At 37.8% G+C, this 21,024-nt stretch overlaps 1 protein-coding gene across 4 annotated transcripts in view; it reads right to left on the reverse strand.

The window, feature by feature from the left end:
* Nucleotides 1-20,951, reverse strand: part of PLAG1 (PLAG1 zinc finger) — a 52,621-nt gene extending 31,670 nt beyond the window's left edge. For all 4 annotated transcript variants that reach the window (XR_009933035.1, XM_062489154.1, XM_062489146.1 and 1 more), the window contains exon 1: nucleotides 20,803-20,951. The gene's annotated coding sequence lies outside the window, so the exon portion shown is untranslated. The remainder of the gene's footprint in view (nucleotides 1-20,802) is intronic.
* Between the last annotated feature and the right edge of the window lie 73 nt (nucleotides 20,952-21,024).

A 21,024-nucleotide genomic window follows, 5' to 3' on the forward strand; every position in this document is an offset into this window, starting at 1 on the left:
AAATAGGATGAAAAGGAACAACAAATAACAGAGTAACACTCTTAAAGACAGTGGTTTCTTCTGAGGAGTGATGAACTGCTAGTTGGAAGCAGCAGAGAAGGAAAAAAATTGTGTATAACCCTCCTATAAGCAGCTAGTAAAAGTCACTAAAGAGAGCTGGTTCAGAATAAATAAAATATAATGAATCAAAAAAAGCAGCTGCATTTTCAGTGCAGGAAGGGAAATAAAAGCGCTACAATAGCAGACTACCAAGATCTTGCTGGGAACACTATGCGTAAACCTGGTAATACATATTCACAAAAATTTTATCTGGGATAGTGCAACAAAACATCTGACCAAAGGGGGGGTGGGGGGAAAGATTAAAGTTCTTAATAAGTAAACCAAAGAGACAGTCAGTAGTGCTGGAACAAAGATGTGTAAGCGTAAGCTTACCAAAATAAGTTTAGGCTGGAAATTAAAAGGCTTTCTAGACAACAAAACACTGGCTTTAAGTTTACAAGGAAAAAACTGCACTAGTTCGCAAGTGGCTCTATATAGGTTCACAGAGACTGACATGGTTTCTGTGACAGCGAGGCATCTGGCTCAGCCAGAGTGATTTGTTCCAGTTCTGGGTGATTTGTTCCGGTTCGGGGTCCCTGAATACTCATTGCAACACAACGATGGTCCTTGCAGGCCAGAGCAAAAGTCCATCAGCCCAGCAGCCTTGCTCCAGGAAAAGCCAACAGCAGATCATGAGGAAGGCAAGTGCGTGGTATTTTAGGGAAGTATCACCACTTGTGATTTAGGGACTTTGAGCTCTAGACAGATTTACTACCCCCCTTTTCCACTATTTTGGCAGCCCTCTCTTGTGCCCATGTAATCTTTTGTACCAACAACATCCCATGGCAAGGAATGCCACAGCTTAATTTCACATTTTATTAACAACAGCTCTCTATTAACTTGTTCTAAGCTCATTTCCCACTATTTCTCTTTCCTCTTAGCTAATAATTTTGCTCACCCTTTATTCCATCAGTATCACTCATGGTTCCTTTATCATTCTGTCTATGATAAGAAACCTCTATTTTCAGTACTTTCCCTTTTGTAGTCTCCTACAGAGCTGAAAAGTCTAGGGCAACTCAGTCCTTCCTTGCATAGAAACTGATTCACTACTCATTTCATTCATCACCTTGTCCTGTATCTTTGCCATGCTACATAGCTCTTGTACTGTATTGAGGAGACACATATTGAGGAGCCTGTCTGATTTCTTTCCTAACAATTAATTCCCAATATGCAGTGAAGTACTACAATAAGCTTGACATCTACACCAGGCAAGAAAGCATAAACTTCAATGAACAACTGAGATGTGGGTAGGAAGGCACATGAACAAATAAACGTATCAGTGAAGAAGCAACATAATTTAGAAGAGGACATCAAGCTCCAAGAAGCAAGTGGAGTTTCTGGAGAAATCAATACACATGCAGAAAAGGGAGATGTAAATGAATAGCATACAAGTACAGCTCAACTGAAGTGGCTGGAGAGACAGAAAACTGAACAGACTGGCAGCTCTTCCAATGAAAGAGCTGGGGACGTAAAATTAAACAAAAGGATGCAGGTTTGAGAAGGCAGTGCACCTGCCTTTCAAATATTTCTGCAGTTTAACTCCTTGCAACAGCATGTTTGGACACTTTACATAAGTCCAAGAGGTTACACAAAAAAGTTACGGAAAAAGTCTAGTAAAGGTCAATAAATAAAAACTCATCATGTTTAGCTCAGGAAGGCTTTGACAAGCAGATTATTGAAGATCATGAGAATACTCTGGGATTATCATCCCTACACCTCTAACTTTTCATGACAACTTTGGTTTTGCCAGTGCCAGAAACAAAACACCAGGTTTTAATATGCACACAAGTATAATTATTCTTACTAAATATAATGCAAGCATAGAATTTGATCAGTTTTTATCAGGTTAAAAAAAAGTACTGTCATCTCAAGCCTTGATCAGGCTGCAAAGCCCTGCTGTAACAGTTCTCTAACCACCCTCGATTTCAAAGCAGGACAATTCCTCTGTTACTTTACACAAGAACCAATGCTGCTGTCAGTAAGTACAAATATGAACTCAAATCCAGTATATTTGACTATTTGCAGAATGAGTGGGATCATATTTCACCATGCTGCCAAACACCTGCCATTATATGATCAACTCCTCTATTTAAGACAACCTACAACTTTGCCAAACTGCCGTTGTTTGGGCTGAAATTTTACAAATTAGTGTCTGCTTCCCTGTTTTGTTTCTTCAGTTTTTATTCATTCAAAACAGTGCATTTCAAAAACATAAAGGTTAATAGAAGTTTTGTCTTGTGTAAAAAAATTCTGGCACACTTTTCCTACTTTGCCTTTTCCTTTGAACACCTTCCTTTGAGATGGGAGACCCAAAATTAGACAGATAGTGGTATAGCTGTCATTCCTGTGAACTCTACTCAAATTCAGCCAGTTTTTAAATTACTTATTGCACAGTCCCATTAGTAACTCAGAAATCAATGCTTTGAGTCAGATAATTGAACACTATCCTAGAGGTCTCAGATTCTACCAGAGATCTCTGTGTCATTTAAACTAAATGCTACAGAGAGGGTCATTAATTTTCCCAGTCCTTGGCATGTGTCTACAAGGAGTGATTTGCAGAAATAGTTAGTGCCTGAAGCTGAAGTGAAAGGCAGTGAAAGCTGCATTCTAAACAGATTATGAAGACAATGGCTTTGAAAAACTCCGCCTTGTAATCTCAGAACAGGTTCTTCCAAAAATTCCACAGAAATTTGATTCTTAAATAAACAACTGAAGAAAAAAACCCACAAGAGTTATTTTCTTAATTTTCACTGCATTTTATCCTATGCATGCACTGCAGGCTTTCCTCCTTTGGAATCAAGGTGCTTTACAGTACAAGTATCATGATGCAGGTTGGGCAAGAGGTGTCTCTCCACCACAAGAGTCAGAAACAACAAACAAGCAGCTCGGCATTTCACCAGGGCAGGGACTGTGGCTGTAGGACAGGTATTCTCAAAGTATCCAGAGCCTGAAGCAAAATATCAAACATGCTAGAGAGCCTACCAGAACTCTGTACAAATATACTCCATTGTCAAGATCCATGAAAACTGGCTTGTGAACTCCCATCTGTGGGATACATACTGCTCTGTGAACCAGCATCCCACTGGGTATTTGCCTTCCATGATCCACGGCCCGAAAAGCTGGATAGCATCGGAGTACCCATGGTGATTACCGAGAGGAACATAATTTGCCTTTGTGAGCCACTGCTGTGCCATGTTTTTAAATTAACACACAAAATTAAACACTGTGTACACATGTAATTGCAAGTACTCTAGGTGCTTTTTCCCCTTTCCTTCCCACATGTCTCAGTTCTCTTTCAAGCAACACTGTTAGCTTGTCAGGGGAAGGACAGATGCCTGCTGTGTTTTCCTTTTCAGTGTCTAGTACACTAAAAATGGATGTTATTTTTTTTAAGACATTAACAAAGCAACACAACTCCTAAAGCCTCTTTTAGTTCTATTTATTCTTCTCTGGTCACCGTGCTTGGAAACAAATATTCTTCCTGTCCATTGCTCTCCTGTGAATGACCACAGCATTGACAGTTAATGGAGAAAAGTGCTTCACTTATCTAGGATCCAAACCTTTCCATGCTTTACTTTTCAGCTTGCCCCAGAGGGCTTGCTCTCTCCAGCACCAGAACCAAGCTCTCTCTCTTTCCAAAGGTAGCCACTAAAATTCTCTCTCCTCACTAGGAAGCTCGTCAACTCTTAAGAGAATCAAATACCACGATCACATGTGAAACTGAAGAGCTGAAGAGTCACTTCTAATCAACTTACAGCTTCCAGACAACTTGCCAGCCCCCTCCCCACCAGTGCAAGGAAGGAGGTGAGACTGCAACTCTAGCCCTAAGAAATGCTGGCAGAGAGCACATGTTGAGGCTTTTTTTCTTAAAAAAAACCAAAAAAAACCTACCAACTTCCCCAAAACCATTTTTTCTTATTATTTGTAGGCCTTCCTGCAAAAGAAAAGCGTATTAGGCAGGTGGCACACACTACCACAAGTTGACACCGCAAAACTCTCAAAGGAAGGATACAAGTAGCGTCAGAAACAGCATCTCAACTTCCTTCAAAATATCCATGATTTTCTAACAGCCCTAAGAAGCAAACACCAGGATAATTCCCAATCCTAAGAATGGAATGGCATGACAGAGCAGGGGGAGGAGAACTATATCAAGAAAGAATCTTTCCTATTCCTTTCTTAAAGCATGACTGCTTACAAGAGGCAATCTCATACAAATACAAGATATTTTTGTCTGATCTTGTTCAGCTGCTTCTCCTTGAACATATGAATACCAAATTTATTAAAAATAATACTGTAGTTTTGGTTAGAGGTAGATTAAGAATTTTCCTCCTTAGAATCCATGAGAAGATATATTCCCCTGTTTAGTTCAGTGGAGCAGCACAAACGTGTGGCTAAGAAATTTTGGGTGTAATTCTAAAAGGTACAAACAAACAAGCTAAAGTCCAAGTTCACGCAAAAATCCTCTCAGGGCAGCTGTTTATTTTATATAATTCTTCCAGCTGTGCAAAGGTGCACTAACAAAACAAAGCACATTGCAGAAGAAAGGGTAACAGCTCAACAAAACTACAGTATGGCAGAGTTCTTCCCTGGGGAGGGGTGGGGGAGGGAATTGGGGTGGGGGGGTAGGAAGTGTGAGCCTGAGAAGCTGCTGTGGCACACAACACAGGGCAGCAAGACCCAGGAGCTGAAACCCTGCTGGCAGATGGATATTTCAGATGGTTCATCTCAAGGAATGTGTTAAGAACAGCATGCAAGCATCCACTGAAGCATTCAAGTAGTCAGAGGATGGATATATTTTGCAGGTATGTATATCCTTGGTCACAATCTGCTAGTGCTTTATCTATAAACTACTTGTCAATACACAAGCATTCCTGTTTCCTAGTGATCCTGTGTCACAGACCACCATCAGACTAAGCAGGGCAGAAACATTTTTCTTTTGCAATGGATGAATAATTTGGGAGTGAAAAATGAGAGCAGAATAGAAAAGAAAGCTGGTACAGAAAAATGGTACAATAAAAAAGTAGTAATGAAACATTCAGAAAGAATGAATCAAAACAAAACCCAAACTGAACTTCTCCTATATATCAAAGATTTCAAAATGCTAAACAATAAGAGACTTGATTAGGAAGAAATCTAAATGTGCAAAAATAAAAAGGTCAGATGGAGGTGTTTGGGAGTATTATTAAAATGATGCTCCACCTGGAGAAGGTAGTTTTCAGATGCACTGATTACTCTCAGCAATCTTATTTTACGCTCTCTCCGTCTTTTCTTAGAGATGCAACTGAAAACCATTGTTGAGGAAAGCTGCAGAAAACTGGAATAAACAGGAAAGAGAAACAAGATGAGAAACAAGTCATTGCTAGACAGAAAAACAGAGAAAGCAGAAATCTGGAAAACCTGAAGCAAAATAACAAACAAACAAACATTTAACCTTGTTGAGGACACTGGAACGCAGTGATGATAACTAGGAACACACATTCTTCTGGTCCTCTTTTACTGTAAGGAATTTATCATGAGCTCCACTTTGTCTGATTTGGCTTTTTAAATACAAAAGCTCCTCTTTGGTAAATACATTCTCATCTTTAAAACATAATTATGGTCTGAAAGTTGACACTAAAAATAGCACTAAGGAGCTTCATATTTACATCTTCTTGATTTCTGTATCAATTTACTTGATTGCAACAGTCAAGTGTATGTCCTCTGGTCCTCAAGACTCAAAGGAGTTCTCCCGAGAGTTAATCCTGAAGGTAAGTTTGACAGGGTGGCAGTTTTCAGTTTAAATCTATAAATTATAGTTGAAATCCAATGTGTTACTGTAAACACATTATGTATAAAGAACAAAGCATTCACAAATGTTTAGCAACGCTCTTAAGAAAAGCAAGTATCTGAGCAAAAAAATTCCAAAATTGGATTAGGGAAACATAAGGAACAATAAAAAGAATACATATTCCACTAATCCATACTGGCATGCCAGGAAAACTTAAAGACAATTTGGAACAAACTTCACAAATTCCTACAATTAGGAAATACATGAGGAATAACATCATGAATAAGTCTTCAAATTAGCAAGTGACCAAGAAGTACACACTTTGCCAATTTCAGTTCAAATCAAAATACTTCCCGATACAAGCATATTTTTAGTACTTTTACAAATAAATGAGTTCTTTGGAATAAGATCCTTTACTCACTAACATTCTCATTTTTTTTCCCTGCAGTGTCAGAAACAGGCATTCCAAGATGACTTTCCCAAATCTCTAAATTGAAAGGGACACTTCACATGTAATCTCATATGAAGTTAGAGTCTGAAGAAAGGACAAACATATTTTCAATGTGAATCTTGGAAAAGCTGCATTTGGGTTTTTTTTCCCTTCACTTTAACGACTGTCTGAAATAACTACTGCACTAACCTGATGACACACTTATTTATAATATTTTCTTATGCCTGTTATTCACTTTCTGGCAGTAATACAACTTCATTTAGCAATAGTTTGGACCCCTCAGTAAGGGAATGTGTACATAGTAGCTCTCTAATCTTGCTGCCCAGCTGCTAAGACAGTCACATGAGTCACTTGCTGCCTTTAGAGCAACACACACCACTTGCTGAATTTAGAGACATTCTCTCTTTCTGCACCGGTCATACATGTAAATTGAGTAATACCCAATCCTAACTACAAAACTATCTAGGTGTTTGTTTTTATATTTTTTTTTATATTTAAATTGGTGAGTCAGAGAACTTATTTTTTACTAGTGCAGTTAACAACCCAGTTCCACAAAGTGATTTATGTACCAATTTTCAGCGTTACTGCTCTCACGCCTGTTGAACTGACTTCAGCAATCAGTTCAAATGTAGGTAACTTCATCTAATTGTTCAGTGAAAATCCAGCCCTGGAAGAATGAAGAACTCTGCCTGCCAAGACAATTCAGTATACAGCTTCGGAACACAACACTTTGCAACAATTTCTTCCTTATCAGCATTTTAAACTGTGACTGTTTGGAACACCACCATATTCAACAGCTTATTTAAAAACAATTTACATAAAGACTGGCATAGCTGCTTCCATGCAGCACCTCAGTCTACTAAAACATGTAACTCTTTGTGGAAAATACTTAATTTACTAGCATAATCCCGAAGTGTTATGTAGAAAATACTATCTCATGCTGTTTGGTGCAGTGCCTTACAAGAAAGCACAGTGAGGAGACAGCTCTCTGGACTATTGCTACATTTCCAGGGTAGGCCTGATGATGTTTCATTTTCCCCTGTATCACATAATACCTTCTTTCCCATTTTCTCCCCGTGTCTCATTACAGCACTGTTCTTTGCAGATGGTTATAAAGGGATGTGATCAAAGCCACAATATATTGGTGCTCTGGCTTTATGTATTTAATGGCCATCAGAGTAACAAAACCCCCACAGAACCACTTTAACATACAGGGCTAATGCCACCAAGCCTGAGGAGTCTTACACTGTATGAAACACACTTCTGCATTCTACAGTCATTCTACAGCCACACATTGCACATTCTACAGTCCAAAAACACACTGGCACAAATTCCAAAAGATGTTTAGCGAGCCTGAAGAAGAAAGCAGTGCATCAAACCTTAGCTAACTCTGTTAGTTTCAAGTATGGCCAAAGGTGCCTTAAAACAGACTTCTTGCCAGTAGGAAATCACAGTAGGCAGTGTCCCAACTTGCCAGTCAGGCAGTAGCACATTTTCAAGTTAAATATTCTAATCCGTCAGATAAAATTAAATAGACCTTCATAGCTAGCCAGAATAGAGTATCACATAGTAACAACTAACAAAGCTTTTCACTCCTGTTGTGCCATTCTGAATTAGCATTTAAAAAAATAAGTGAAATGGTTACTTCTATGCTGTTTCAGCAAACTTTGCACATTAATTCAACTAAATACAAGCAAATTCCTTGTATTGGTATTTATTACCTAGAAAAATCCAGTCATTGGTGTACACAGAGCCAGTCAACATATAGGTAAATTTCAGATTACCACACATATATCTGCTGTTCTTAGAAGCAACATTTAAGATTTCTGAAGTCAAAAGATAAGACAGAACACTATTTTTCTGTTGCATTTTTTGCACTTTACAGTTTTCTGCCAAGTCAGTACTGCTGTTTCCCATGTCTGTGTGACTCTTTACTCAGCAACAGTATACAATTACAAACACTGAAAAGACAACTTCAGAAAACAAAGTGTCAGAGGAACACGGGGCAAGATTAGCAATGGAAACAACTAATCCAGATGAATCTCCGAGTCTCTAGTCCAGCAGGCATAAATTCTCATACTCCTTTGTCTTTTCCCTAATCAGTACAGTATTCTATTCAGGTATTAAGTTATCACAACATAATATTTTCCATCAAAATTAGGAGTTACTATCCTCTCCCACTGCTAAACAAATTTTGCATATACCAGTTTTAATCAACAGTTTGTCCCATACAGCCAAAACTCCTTAGAAGAGGCCAAAACATGCTGATAATTCTCGGAAAAAAAAAAAAATCTGCACTTTTATAATGAAGGTATTATGCAATCTATTGAGGACGTTTCTCACCTAAAGAACTCAATTTCTTGGGTATATTTCTGGGCTATCCTGAAATCTCTCAGATGGGCTCTTGAAAGAGGTAGCTGCTTAGAGTAAAAACACTGCCTACAGAGTGATGTATGATGGCTTAGTGGATTAGCATGTTAAAAACATAATCTCTTTTGACACAGCTTTTTAAAGTGTTCTTTAAAAAAATTACAAAATGTTAATTCTGTTTTCCAGTAAACATAACTTTTGATCTGCTGAGTCAGAGATGCTATGCATAATAATCACAGCAGGAATACAATACTATTTGCATTTTTTTTTTGAGGAAAAAGCATGAGCAAAATTTTGTGCAAATAATAAGACAAAAAAAAAAAAAAAAAACAGAGCAGAATTCAATTAAAGGCAAATCCACCAGAGGGAAACTGTAGTTCTAATAAAACAAAACACTTGTTTTCCTAGGTAATTTCCATATTTCTCGAAAGTCAACTCCAGAGCCATGTAACACCCACATACAGGTTTCATAATATGTACTTTCAACACTGGACTAATATACTCTGTGCTACTAAGTCAGCACAGTACCACTTTTCTATGTATCACTTTTAATTCTGAATTCAAACCCCCCAAACCAACACTCACTAACCTTAGAAAGCAATTAATTTATCATGCACTATCTGAATGTAGCAGAAGAGCTTTGTGTTTGTACAGCTTCCAGAAACCATAATGGAAGGTTTTGAATACCTAGGCATATCTAGGTTATGGATATGTTGACATGATGTAATTTTTTTCTATGATAGAGTTATGATGGTTTTGTTATCAAAAAATGATATTCTGAATTATGTACATTATGTATTATATTAACAAATATATTAATATACCAACAATTCTTTTATAGAGGGATCCAAGCTATTGCTAAATTAATCTCTCATGACATGTAAGTATTATTTACTTCCCTGAAAAACATCACCAGATTAGTACAGCAGTTATTTTTCTTTGCTTTCAAGACAGTTTAATATTTTTCAAACATTTTAACTTAATTTGTGTTTACATGAATTGCCCTTTCAAGCTGACAGGCTTGTAAAGTCATCCGGAAGTGTCCATTTCTGATACTGCAGGAAAAAATTTAAACGCCAGTAAGCAAAGGATGCATCTTATTCCAAATAATTAATTTATTTGTAAAAGCCAGAATTAAGCAGCTCCCTGTTCACACGTTAGAAAGCAACCAATCCTTCACTGCTGGTCTGCTCCTTCCACATTCAGGACACTGTAGTTCCATCATTAAGCAGCATCCCCTGCCGAGAAGCACATGACTCTACTGTTCCATGATGTACCCTCAATGACCAGCAGCTTCTGAATGAAGCTACAAAAATACTGGGTTTAACTTACTAGAAAAAGCCCTGGGCAGCTTGCTTCTTGCCAACCTGAAAGACCACCCTTTTCAATGACTGCCACCTGAAACAATCTCAAATGCATGCTGCAATTCTAAAAACAAAACAAAACAAAACAAAACAAAAAAACAAACAAACAAAAAAAAACAAAAAAAAAAAGTCATGGGGAAATACCACTTGCTCCCAGAGAAATACTTCAGTTTTAACACATACCTCCCTCTCTCCAAGGCAGGTTTATCATGCTGGCATTACAGACCATACAGTGACTGCTATACATTTACTAATGACCTACCTAGAATTTGATAGACGGAAATGGTGACGTTTGGAAAGCATGAAATAGAGGCTTCGTATCTCGAAGGTCCTCAGTGAAAGGTTTTTTTGCCTCCAACTAGATTTTAATAAGCTTTCTGCAAGAGGAACCTGAGCCATGAATTTTTAGTAACTGTTCAGTTTAAATTGTTTTCATTTATAGCAAAGCACTACCAAAAAGAAAAGGAAAGATTCAAATAATCTGGTCAAAATGAGAAGGGAAAAAGATCTCCCTCTTCCACTCAGAAATTCTATAGTTCAGATCATTTAGTAACTTTGCCAGCCACTGCAACATACTAAAAAAAAAAAAAACCTAAAAAAAACCAACAAAAAACCAAAAAAAACCCAAAAAAACCCCCAAAACTTCCTAAACAAGTGACAAATGCAAAAGTAGAGGTTAAAAAAAGGATTAATTTTTTTGCCCCCATATAGCCAGACTAAAAATACTCAAAGCAGGAAGGCATAACACACGTTCTTTGGGTCAGAACTCAGCCAAGCAGAGCAGTGAAGCAATTTCAACTACATTCTCTCTCAGATGTACCCCCAAACACAAAATCACATCACAAAATCACAAAGTTGCTAAGTAACAGTTAATTCATAAATTAATTCACAAAGGCAGTATTCTCTTTGTCCAGGAGACCTCATAACCTTCCTACAAAGGCCTACGTTACAAAAAGTTTGGATTTATTATAGAATTGTAAAATGGTTTGAGTAGGAAAGTACCTTAAAGATCATCCAGTTCCACAGGCAGGGACACCTTACCCTAGACCAGGTTACTCTAAGCCCCACCAAAACTGGCCTGGAACACTTTGAGGGATGGGACACCCAGAGCTTCTCTGGGCAACCTGTTCTGGTGCCTCACCACCTCCACAGTAAAGAATTTCTTCCTAATGTCAAATCCAAACCTACCTTCTGTCTGTTCTACTCCTTGTCTTATCACTACACACCCTTATAAGAAGTCCCTCTCCAGAGGCTGTTGTCAGCTAAAATGGTGGTAAATTTTATATATTTTTGGGAAGGAAGAATTAACAAATTAGTTAAGATCTTTCTTCTTCAAATTATGATTCTTACAATCCCAGAGTAAGAAATGGGATTTAAGTATTCTTCACAGGACAGTTACAAAGCATTTGCAAGCAGACAGCTAATTTCTGCCTACCTTTTAGCTTTTTTTGTTAAGCTGCCTAAGTGAAACTTTCATGCTAAAACTATCTCCAAAAACCAAACTACCTCCTTTATGATGAAATTCAGATGCTTAGCAGAAGGGATTATTTGACCTTCAACCACAGTTTAACACTTAGAACTATGACAAGAATAGGGGACATTTAGAGCATCTATTAAATCTTGGAGGCTCTGTTCAGAGTTGAGATACTTTTTATTGCTTGGTTCCTGGTGAAAAATGGAACAAACAGCACAATACTCAAGTTCTTATTCAGATAAAACCTTTAGGAAATTTAATCTGCTAATAAAGAATTATGGAGTTCATTTCAAGACAACTGAATATATGACTAGTTTCAAGGTTGCAACATGACTATGTGACTGATATATCAAATTCATATGATTTAAATATTTTGAGAAGACTAAGGGGCAGTGATTTAAGTCACCAGATAAGATTTTTGACCACACCTGTCTTCTCACTTGAGGACTGAAAAAAGATCCAGTCTCTTTTTATGTTCAGTTGTTTTATCAGACAAACTACAGACAAACTGAAAATAATAACATATAGCCAACCTCCCCAAACTAAAGTATCTTGCTACTCCAATCAAATTGACAAGCAATCAATGCAGTTAAAAACTTCTTAAAAGCACTTTCCTTTCAGTAAAAATATTTCAGTACAATGAAGAGCAAGAAGTTTGTTTTACATGACGCATAGATAAAAACTGTACTAGAAACTGAAATGTAATTTTCAATATGGACTTAACTTACTTGTTCTCAAATATTCTGAAGTGGCCAAGTTTCAAAGGTGAAATAATACAGGGGAAACCTCTAAAACCAATTTTTTCCCCCAAGAAACTTGCTTCACAGTTTAACATTTCTGTGTAATCTAGATTTCTGTTTGCCTTCTACAACAATTGATACTAGAAGTGTGTTTGAGCATTTCTTATAAGAAACAGTGATAGCACATATGTGACTAATGCTACAAGACATATTTTCCTTATAAGTTAGTTTAATATTAATCCAGTTAGGGACTATTCCCATCACCCAAACACCATCATGATTCAGTCTCCTGTGTTACTATGCACTCAATTTTTTGTACTTGCAGCATCATCAGCTCAAGCTAACTTCACAGTATTCCTTGGCACAATTGTTGTAGTACAAAAATTATCAATATCTAAACTTAAAGGGACACAAATTGATTCTGAGAGAACAAGTGTTATAAACAAATTAAAGAAGCTGGGTTCAAAAAAGAGTGTATCCAAAAGAAAAGGATACACTCAGGCAGCTAAGACAAAAAACCCTTTAAAATTATAACTGGGAAAACATTACATTTTACAAGTAATGAGAAATTAAGCAAGTTTGATATAAATATTTCACATATACTTTTTAAAGCAATTTCAACACATACTAAAACCAGCCTGAATAATTAGGATAATTAACATATTAGGATTCTTGGTTAACTTTTTAAGTAAAAAATAATGTAACTTTGTTGTTTAGGAATAGAGCTGATTTCATTGTACTGGTATGCTTATAACTGTACTTAAACACCGTTTAAAATAGCATGTAGCAACACCATCCTTTGACAGATGCAATAATATGTTTATTACTTTTTCTGAAACTGATTAAAATATAGCCATAAGCTATATGTTTGTGCTGGGGCATAATTAGGGGTGGTTTAGTCTGAGCGCAATCCTAGTATTCAAAAGAATAAAAGAAAACTTCAAATCACAGATTAAAAAAATCCCAAATATTTAAATAACAGGCATTTATGTCTAAACTCTTCTCTAAGCTAGGTGGTTCAATGTTTCCTAGTGTCCTAGGTGAAACAAATTATATAAATACTGACCACAGTAACTTCCAGTGAACAAAATAAGCTTGAACAATATTGTGTTCAGCTTTTAAACAGAACACAAAACTCTGACACTATTTTATAATTGTTTTATTTTACTTTATTACTCTTCTTAAAGTACTTGTGAGGAGAAGAGCACCAGTAACTGATAGCAGGTAGCTAACACCATAAATTTACACCTTTGTAGTGTATCGTCTTATGAAAACATAAGAACAGCTGCAGGCAATTTCTACTCTTATATTTTTATATTTTATCTATACTTGCATGAGATAAATGCAGTATTACTAAGCCCTGCATGTAGGCAGCTGCAGTAAATGCAAAATAGTATAAATTAAAATTCCACACGTGACAGTAAGAGCTTGAAGAAACTTAACATTTACAAACTTGTAAATGTTTTATTACTAACTATACTGGCTTGATTGAAATTTAATAGCAAACTGCCAGAATCTCTCTTTCTGCCTTTCCTTCAAAAAGATCTCTTAAAAAAATTTCCTATACCACAACTGATTCAAAAGACATGATATTGTCCCTAAATGTCTCCTTGAAATGTGTGCCTGTCTGTATCTATCCCACATATAAATGCAACATTCATGATAAATACATACACCACACAGTAAACAGTTTTATTACAAGTGACAAGCACTTGAGACAGTAAAATCTGATTTGCGTACACAGGGTCTTTCTGCTGTTCAAACACATAGTGCAGTGAGATCTCATTAATTCAGAATCAGATGGTTTGCAGGGTTTTTTAGAAAACGCCTGCACTAGCAAATCTGATAGCCCATAGGACACAAGTACATACTCAATGTATGAAGTTTTCTGATGCCCTCGTTCCTTTTTTGGTTATTTGACAATTCACAGCAAATGTCCATAAGGCAAAATAAACAATCTACATCTTATTTCATAAGAAATACTTTACATTTGCAGACAGCCAAATCTAATGTGACTCACAACCATAAAGAAAAGCTTTTAGGGATACACAGTGTCAGGCTACTGGTAAATTACCTGAACAATAAGTAAGCAAATCTACATGCAATCTGTATGGTTAAATTGTATCAAATAAAGTATTATTACAGCAATATGGAAGAGATTATTATTAGTTATCCTAACTTAAGTGAAAAAACAACTTTGACAAATAATTCCCTTTAAACACTTTCTAATCTGATTTCTAGGGATATTTTCCTTGAGAGAGGAATTTAGCACATTAAGTGCAAAAGAAGATTATAGCAATTCAGTTTACTGTAACAGACAGTTTTTGCATTTTTCCAAGTTTCTTTATATAGTTATTTCTTAATTGCATCTGATGGCAATTCTTTGGTTTTACTTTCCTGACTCCCAGCTGAATTTCTCAAATCTGATTTGAGCTATTTTACTTCAGAGTTTTTGAGTTACTGTTGTATGCATTATAGCCACACGTCTGCATTCGTTTCTTTTATGTCACTTTTTGGTTTTATAATAGTTCAGACCTGTGGGGTTTTTTTTCCTCTCCTTCCTTTCCCCTAAACAAACACCGATTGGGCCACATTTTATTTTCTTTATGCCCCCCTGTAAAGCACCAGGTTTGGTATAAAAACCACCAGGGTTGGTCAGGAATAGAATAGCTCATCCCTCTGGCCATGTATTTTAATGTATTTGAACAGGTATCTCTACACTCTGGGCAGACAGTGAACCAGGAAGGGGAGAGAAGAAGGCTACAGAGAAGGCTAAAATAGAAACTGATTTATTCCTTCAACATGAGAATAACTATACATTCTTTCCCACTCTTCACTGTCAAGTATGTACTTATACAGTAATCTCAAACCCCTGACATATATGGTGGTTAATTTTAATGCCATGATCCTACAGTAACCGTTTGCTAGATGTGCAGGGTTCATTTAAATATTTTAAAAATTAATACATCCTATGAGAAGGCCCCATCCTTTAAAACTGTTAGCACACAACTACTCTTAAAAGCATGCTGTATCTTTTCAAAAGTCAAAAAACTCCCTCTAGTTCTACTGATTTCTGCTATTTGTCCTAAGATGACACAATAACAGGTGAACACTGATAGAGATGTAGACAGAAAACGCTTTTACAACACAAACTAAATAAAAATAAAACTGAATCTGCAGTAATGATGACCAGTCTGTTTAATACTGTTTTCTGAACTTGCATTCAATTAGGATCTTTTACATTTGATATTTGGTGGACAGCTGTTTATTTAAAATGCATTAGTAACTGCAATCTATGCAATTTCAGATAAATGCTCACTGTATTCCTTGACAACCAAAAAAAAAAAAAAAAAAGCATCTGTGGAAGAGATTATACTGAGAGTTAATCAATGTTTTACATTCAAGTTACAAGATCACACAATTTAAAAATCAATATAAATTGAATTAAATTCTACATGCGGTTCTTTTTTGATTAGAGGAAAAACACACAATTGTCTATTATCAAAATGCCCAGATAACTGCAAAAAAAACACCTCTATGCTTCAGAAATTTAAGCATTTTATATTTGATCAATACAAATGTTACTTTGTTCTGATATTTGAATTATTTAAAATAGTTTTTTTAAGGCTACCTAAACATTTGGTAATTAGTTAAAGATGCTTAGCAGTTCAGTGGATAAATACTGAGAATTTCTTTCTAAAGCTCTGCAAGTTAAATCCTTACTAGTAGCAGATATTTGGAGAATAACTCCTTGACAGCAAGTTCTCTATCACTACAGTGGTGGTCACTGCTAGCTCCTTTTAAGTCTATAGTGATTTGAGAATGGTCTAAGTACTTGAACAGATTTCATGTTTTCCAGAATATTTCCACTTGGTAAACACATAAATTTGTTCAAGAACACTACCAAAAAGTATAAAAAACTGGTTTTAACAACATAAGGGGTTATAGACAGAAAATTTTAAAAACTTCTAGTTTAGACTCTGAAGTAAAAACACCTAATTTACAAAATAACCTTGAACAGTTACAAACAGTGGTTTATTTAGAACATGAGAAGTGCCTTCTTTAACCCATTAATTTTAAAACATGCAACACCCTGAAAGGAGGAGACTTTAGGGCACCATTTTGACTAACCAGCTGCAAAAATGGACAACCATTAGAAGTGACTGCGCTTTGTATGCAGTGCCCTTTGAAATTACACTAATGTTTTAAAGGTTTCTTAATTTAAATCTCAAAAGTCCTACACTGAAAACTAATTTTTCAGGATAATTACTAAATTAAAAGTACACACCAAGAGACAAGTGGAGCTATGCAATCAAGGAAAGCTGAATGCATGCCACTTCAGATTCCTGTATTTGCTTGTACTGTTGTAGAACACTGTAGTTATTAATTTTTTAAACATTATTGAATAGGATTGGTAAATCTCTAAGAAGAATTTTAATACATTTATACCCCTCCAGTTTACTTAGAAAAAGTAGGATAACTTTACCAACAACAGCCCATAGTATTTGTTTCCTCAGGTGTTTCAATTTTAGAAAATCTTGAAAAAATCAATTTGTTATCATGTATTGAGTCAGATCAGTACATAATACAGAAAATTATCTTAACTCTTAGAACTAAGGAAGCTTTGAAAGTTACTTTGTATTTTTATTTGAAAAAAAACCACTTCATCCTCATAAGAAGAATTCTGTTTTCTACAAAAGAGTAAGTTTGAAAAAAAAATCCTAAACAACATTTTTCCTACTATTATTATCTCCATCTGGATTGTACCTTAAAATTAAATCCAGTTTAGAAGAGTATCAAATTCTGAGAGAACACCCTTTCCTCTTTCTCCACCCTAAATCCTGAATTTTGTACTATGGTTGGATACACTGAATTTACTTTGTAATACATAGCTGTAAGTCAAAAAAGATACTTCACAACACTGCTTCTTTCACATTGTATTACCAGTGTCTATATGTATTTTCAGCATTAAAATATCAATTATTAAAAAGCTCCAAATTAGATAAAAAGGCAGTGACATGTTAAGCACTTCATGGTCACAGACACAGCATTTGAAGGGTTCTCAATACCATTAACCTGTTTATTTAAGTTAGTTCTGTACATCTACTACCATCTGCCTATCTACCCTGGTACATTACAACTACCAACATATGGTGAACTGCTATTAATTTATCAAATTTCTATGCATTCCAGGGTAATGTTACTCCAGTCAATAAAAATAATAGATTAGTTTAAGAAATATTCAGAAGGAACTTTTAAGTCTGAATTCTTACTAACTATAAAAGAGATCTCTAAACCATAAAAGGCAGTTTTGGAAAAATGTTCAATATCATTCCTTTATATAAAATGATTAATCTTTCTTCCTTAATGACCCCTTTTTCTAACTTAAGAGCAGTTAATATGATTTAATTTTCACAACTGTGAGTCACTGGAAAACTTTGAGATTTCTTCCCAAATCTTTAACCACAAGGCTATCCTAGGCAACAAGTGTCTTTGGTCACACTTGCAGAAAGGGTACAGATCACTTGCAAGCACATGCTATACAACACAGAGGGCTATCACAACTCACACTCAACTTCCACAAATTCACACAAAACATGTGCTGCAATTATCTCCCTCCAAGTTCAGTACCCCATCTTTCCTCTCAAGAACCACATACCTGTGTTCAATTTTCAATCTAGAACTAAATACAAAAGACTTCAAAAAACAATGCAAGAGTAAAGGAAACATTGAAACTCCTCATAAATGTATCAAATTGCCATGTTAAGAGGCGATGCTAATTTTTTAAATAGGATATTAAAAAATAGAATTAAAATACATAGGAGATCATAGGGACAAGCAGAGCATTTCACATCATCACAGTTAAACATTCACAAGTTAAAAATTAAGAAAAAAAACAGTAACAGCCAGAACCCATGCTAAAAGCAGGCATGCATACACACATGCACACATATACATGACACCAGACCACAGTTAGGATGACTTTTCTTTAAATAAAGCCAGAGGCAATTCTTCCAAGTGATGCTATAACTACACAGCCAAGGTGTACCTGCACAGAGCCCCTACTTTGGCCAATTAAAACCTACAGTTATTTTGCACTATATTCAAAACCTTTGGGGATGGTTTAGGAGACGTAGGTATAGAATAAACTTCTGAACAAACTCACGTGTTTCCAACAAAACTGAATGCATTCAAAGTAAAAATAACGCACTTCACAAGTTTCACAAAATGTCTGTGAAACTGCCCTACACACAGGGAATTCATCTCCTCCCACTGAATTCACAGCCAGCAGAACAGCATTAGATCTTAATATTAAACAACCTGAGACTATTTCATTTCTGCAACATACATTCCAAAACACATTCTCCAAGACACAACATTTTAATTAACACGCCAAGAAAACTCCCCTGAAGACCTGCCACACACAAAAGAATTGCTGTGATCCCAACGATTCTGATTCTGCGCGTTTCCCCCTGTTACCCTTCCTTAATTTATCAGACTAGGGCCGATTTGATACCTTTCCATTAAAAAAACAAACAACGAACCACCCGTCTGCTAGAGGCAGAGGTGCTGCAGAGGTGATGATAGCCCTAGGAAAAGAGAAGCTGTCTCTTTAAAATGCCCTGCTATGTCCCTGATCCCACGTGGAACCAACATCAGCAGCACTTTCGCATTAACTTCAATGTGAGGCGAGATGAGGCATCATTATTTCATAAAAATAAAACGAGGAGACTGCAGAACACACTCTTTGTAGGAGACAGACAGGTGAACTGAACGTGCCAGGGAAATCAGCAACCACCCGCAGAAGAGGTGCCCTGCCCCTGAGCCCTCTCTGCTCTCCCTATGGAGCATTAGCTCAACCCCACACCACTCTGAAGAATCCAGTTTAAATAGAGGAGCGAGCCACCAAGAAAACTTGAAATTCAAAGGCAACGAAAATGCACTTTATAAACCGGAAAGGTTTACTCTTTGCCTCACACATCCTAATTAGATCAGGAAAGTGACACTACAAAAGCATTACATTCCGGTCCGAAAAAAAAAAAAAAAAAAAAAAAAAAAAAAAAAAAAGGATAAGAAAAAGACAGAGGAAAAGAAAGGAGCCCCCCATCTCCCCAAATCCCCCAAACACACACACACCAAAAAAAGCATTAAAAAGGAAGTTATAAAGCACCACATACAGCATTTATCTTATCTAGGATCACTCCACATTACCCCCAAGTTATACACTTTCTGCACCATCATCTCCCCCTACCTCTCTGTCCTGAAAGGGATTTTCACGTTTTCTCATTGTCGGTGGCGAGTTATAAGAGGCTTTTGCCTTTTCAAAGAATTCATCAACAAAAAAAAATAATAAATATTAACTCCTTGCTCCCTGAAACCTTAAAACGGTCTCGGGAAGACACGAGTTTTATTCTGTTACCTTGAGGAAGAAAAGGGGGAGCAGCCCCGATTTTTAGGTATTTTTTGGCATTTTTTTCTGATTTTTATTTTGTTATATGCCTCAGTTCTCCCTCCATTTTGGTTGTTTATGATACTGACAACAAGCTGTCCCTGCTCTCTCTCTCTCTCTCCGGATCTCTCCTGCTTTCAGTTAGCAAACCCCCCTCCCCAATGCAACACGACTCAGCACTTACTTGGGTTCACACTTTTCTCTAAACACACACCGATGGGGAAGGGAAAAGCTCCTGGGCTACTCGGAGGGGGAGAGCAGGCAAATTCGTTTCTTTATTACGAAAAAAAAAACTTTTGTCCAAAAAACGACGGGAAAGGGGGGTCGAGTGCCCCAAAGTCACTCCGGATCCCCCCAAAGAGGCAGCCGCCAGGTCCGGGGGACACCCCACGGGTAGCCGGGTCCACGGGGGAAATTTCTGTGCGAAATTTGTCCGGTTTGAGGCGGTGGGCGAATTTATATTAATTTTTTCCCTCATTTTTCGGCACCGCGGTCTCTAATGTCTTCCGCTCCCTCTCTCGCCGCTCTCGCCGCTGTCACTGCATTCACAGCACAGGCTCCGGAGAGGCGAGGAGGGGAGGGGGTGGCCGCGCAGCTCCTGCCCCTGCCCCTGCCCCGCGGCCCCGGGCCCGGCCCGCGGCGGGGGTCGGCGGCGGGCACCCCGCGCCCTCCTGCCGTCCCCCGGGCAGCCTCGCCGCCTCGCCCGCTCCTCGCGAACCAACAGAGCGCCGCGGGGAGGGAGGGGAGGAGTGGAGGAAACTCCTGAGAGAGGTTTTTCTGAAAAATCATCTCTTTCTCCCTCCGAGGGAGGGGAACGGGGGTGGGGGGTGGGGGGGGCACCGCTCGCCTCGCCTCCCCTCCCCTGCTTTTCCCCCCGGGGGGGTCCGACGCGGGGCGGCGGGGGGCTGCGGGAGATGGGGGGAGAGGGATGGAAGGGAGGGATGGTTAACACAAACTTTTCCTCACTGCTCGCTGCTCCTCTCTCCTCTCCCCCCTCCTTCTCCTCCTCCCCCTTCATAATTTAAATAACCCTGATATTTCCCTGCTAAACCCCGGCGCCTGCCCCCCAAACCCGCAGCAGACTCACCGCGGGAGCCTCAGCATCCCCTCTGCGCCCCGTTTCCACCCTTTACAGTGTTCTCCGATTTTTCTGTAATTTTTTCCCCATATTTCGGGCTGGACGCGGCGGGCCTGGAAATTGTTTGCTTTCCCGTCTTTCCAGCAGCCATTGTAGTGTATGCGCTGCGGTGCAGCCCAGCCTGCCGCACACGCCGCGCCCACACCGCCCGCCGCCCACACGCACCGCGGG

This window comes from Cinclus cinclus, chromosome 1, assembly GCF_963662255.1.
Source record: "Cinclus cinclus chromosome 1, bCinCin1.1, whole genome shotgun sequence".
In the NCBI taxonomy this organism is placed as follows: domain Eukaryota; kingdom Metazoa; phylum Chordata; class Aves; order Passeriformes; family Cinclidae; genus Cinclus; species Cinclus cinclus.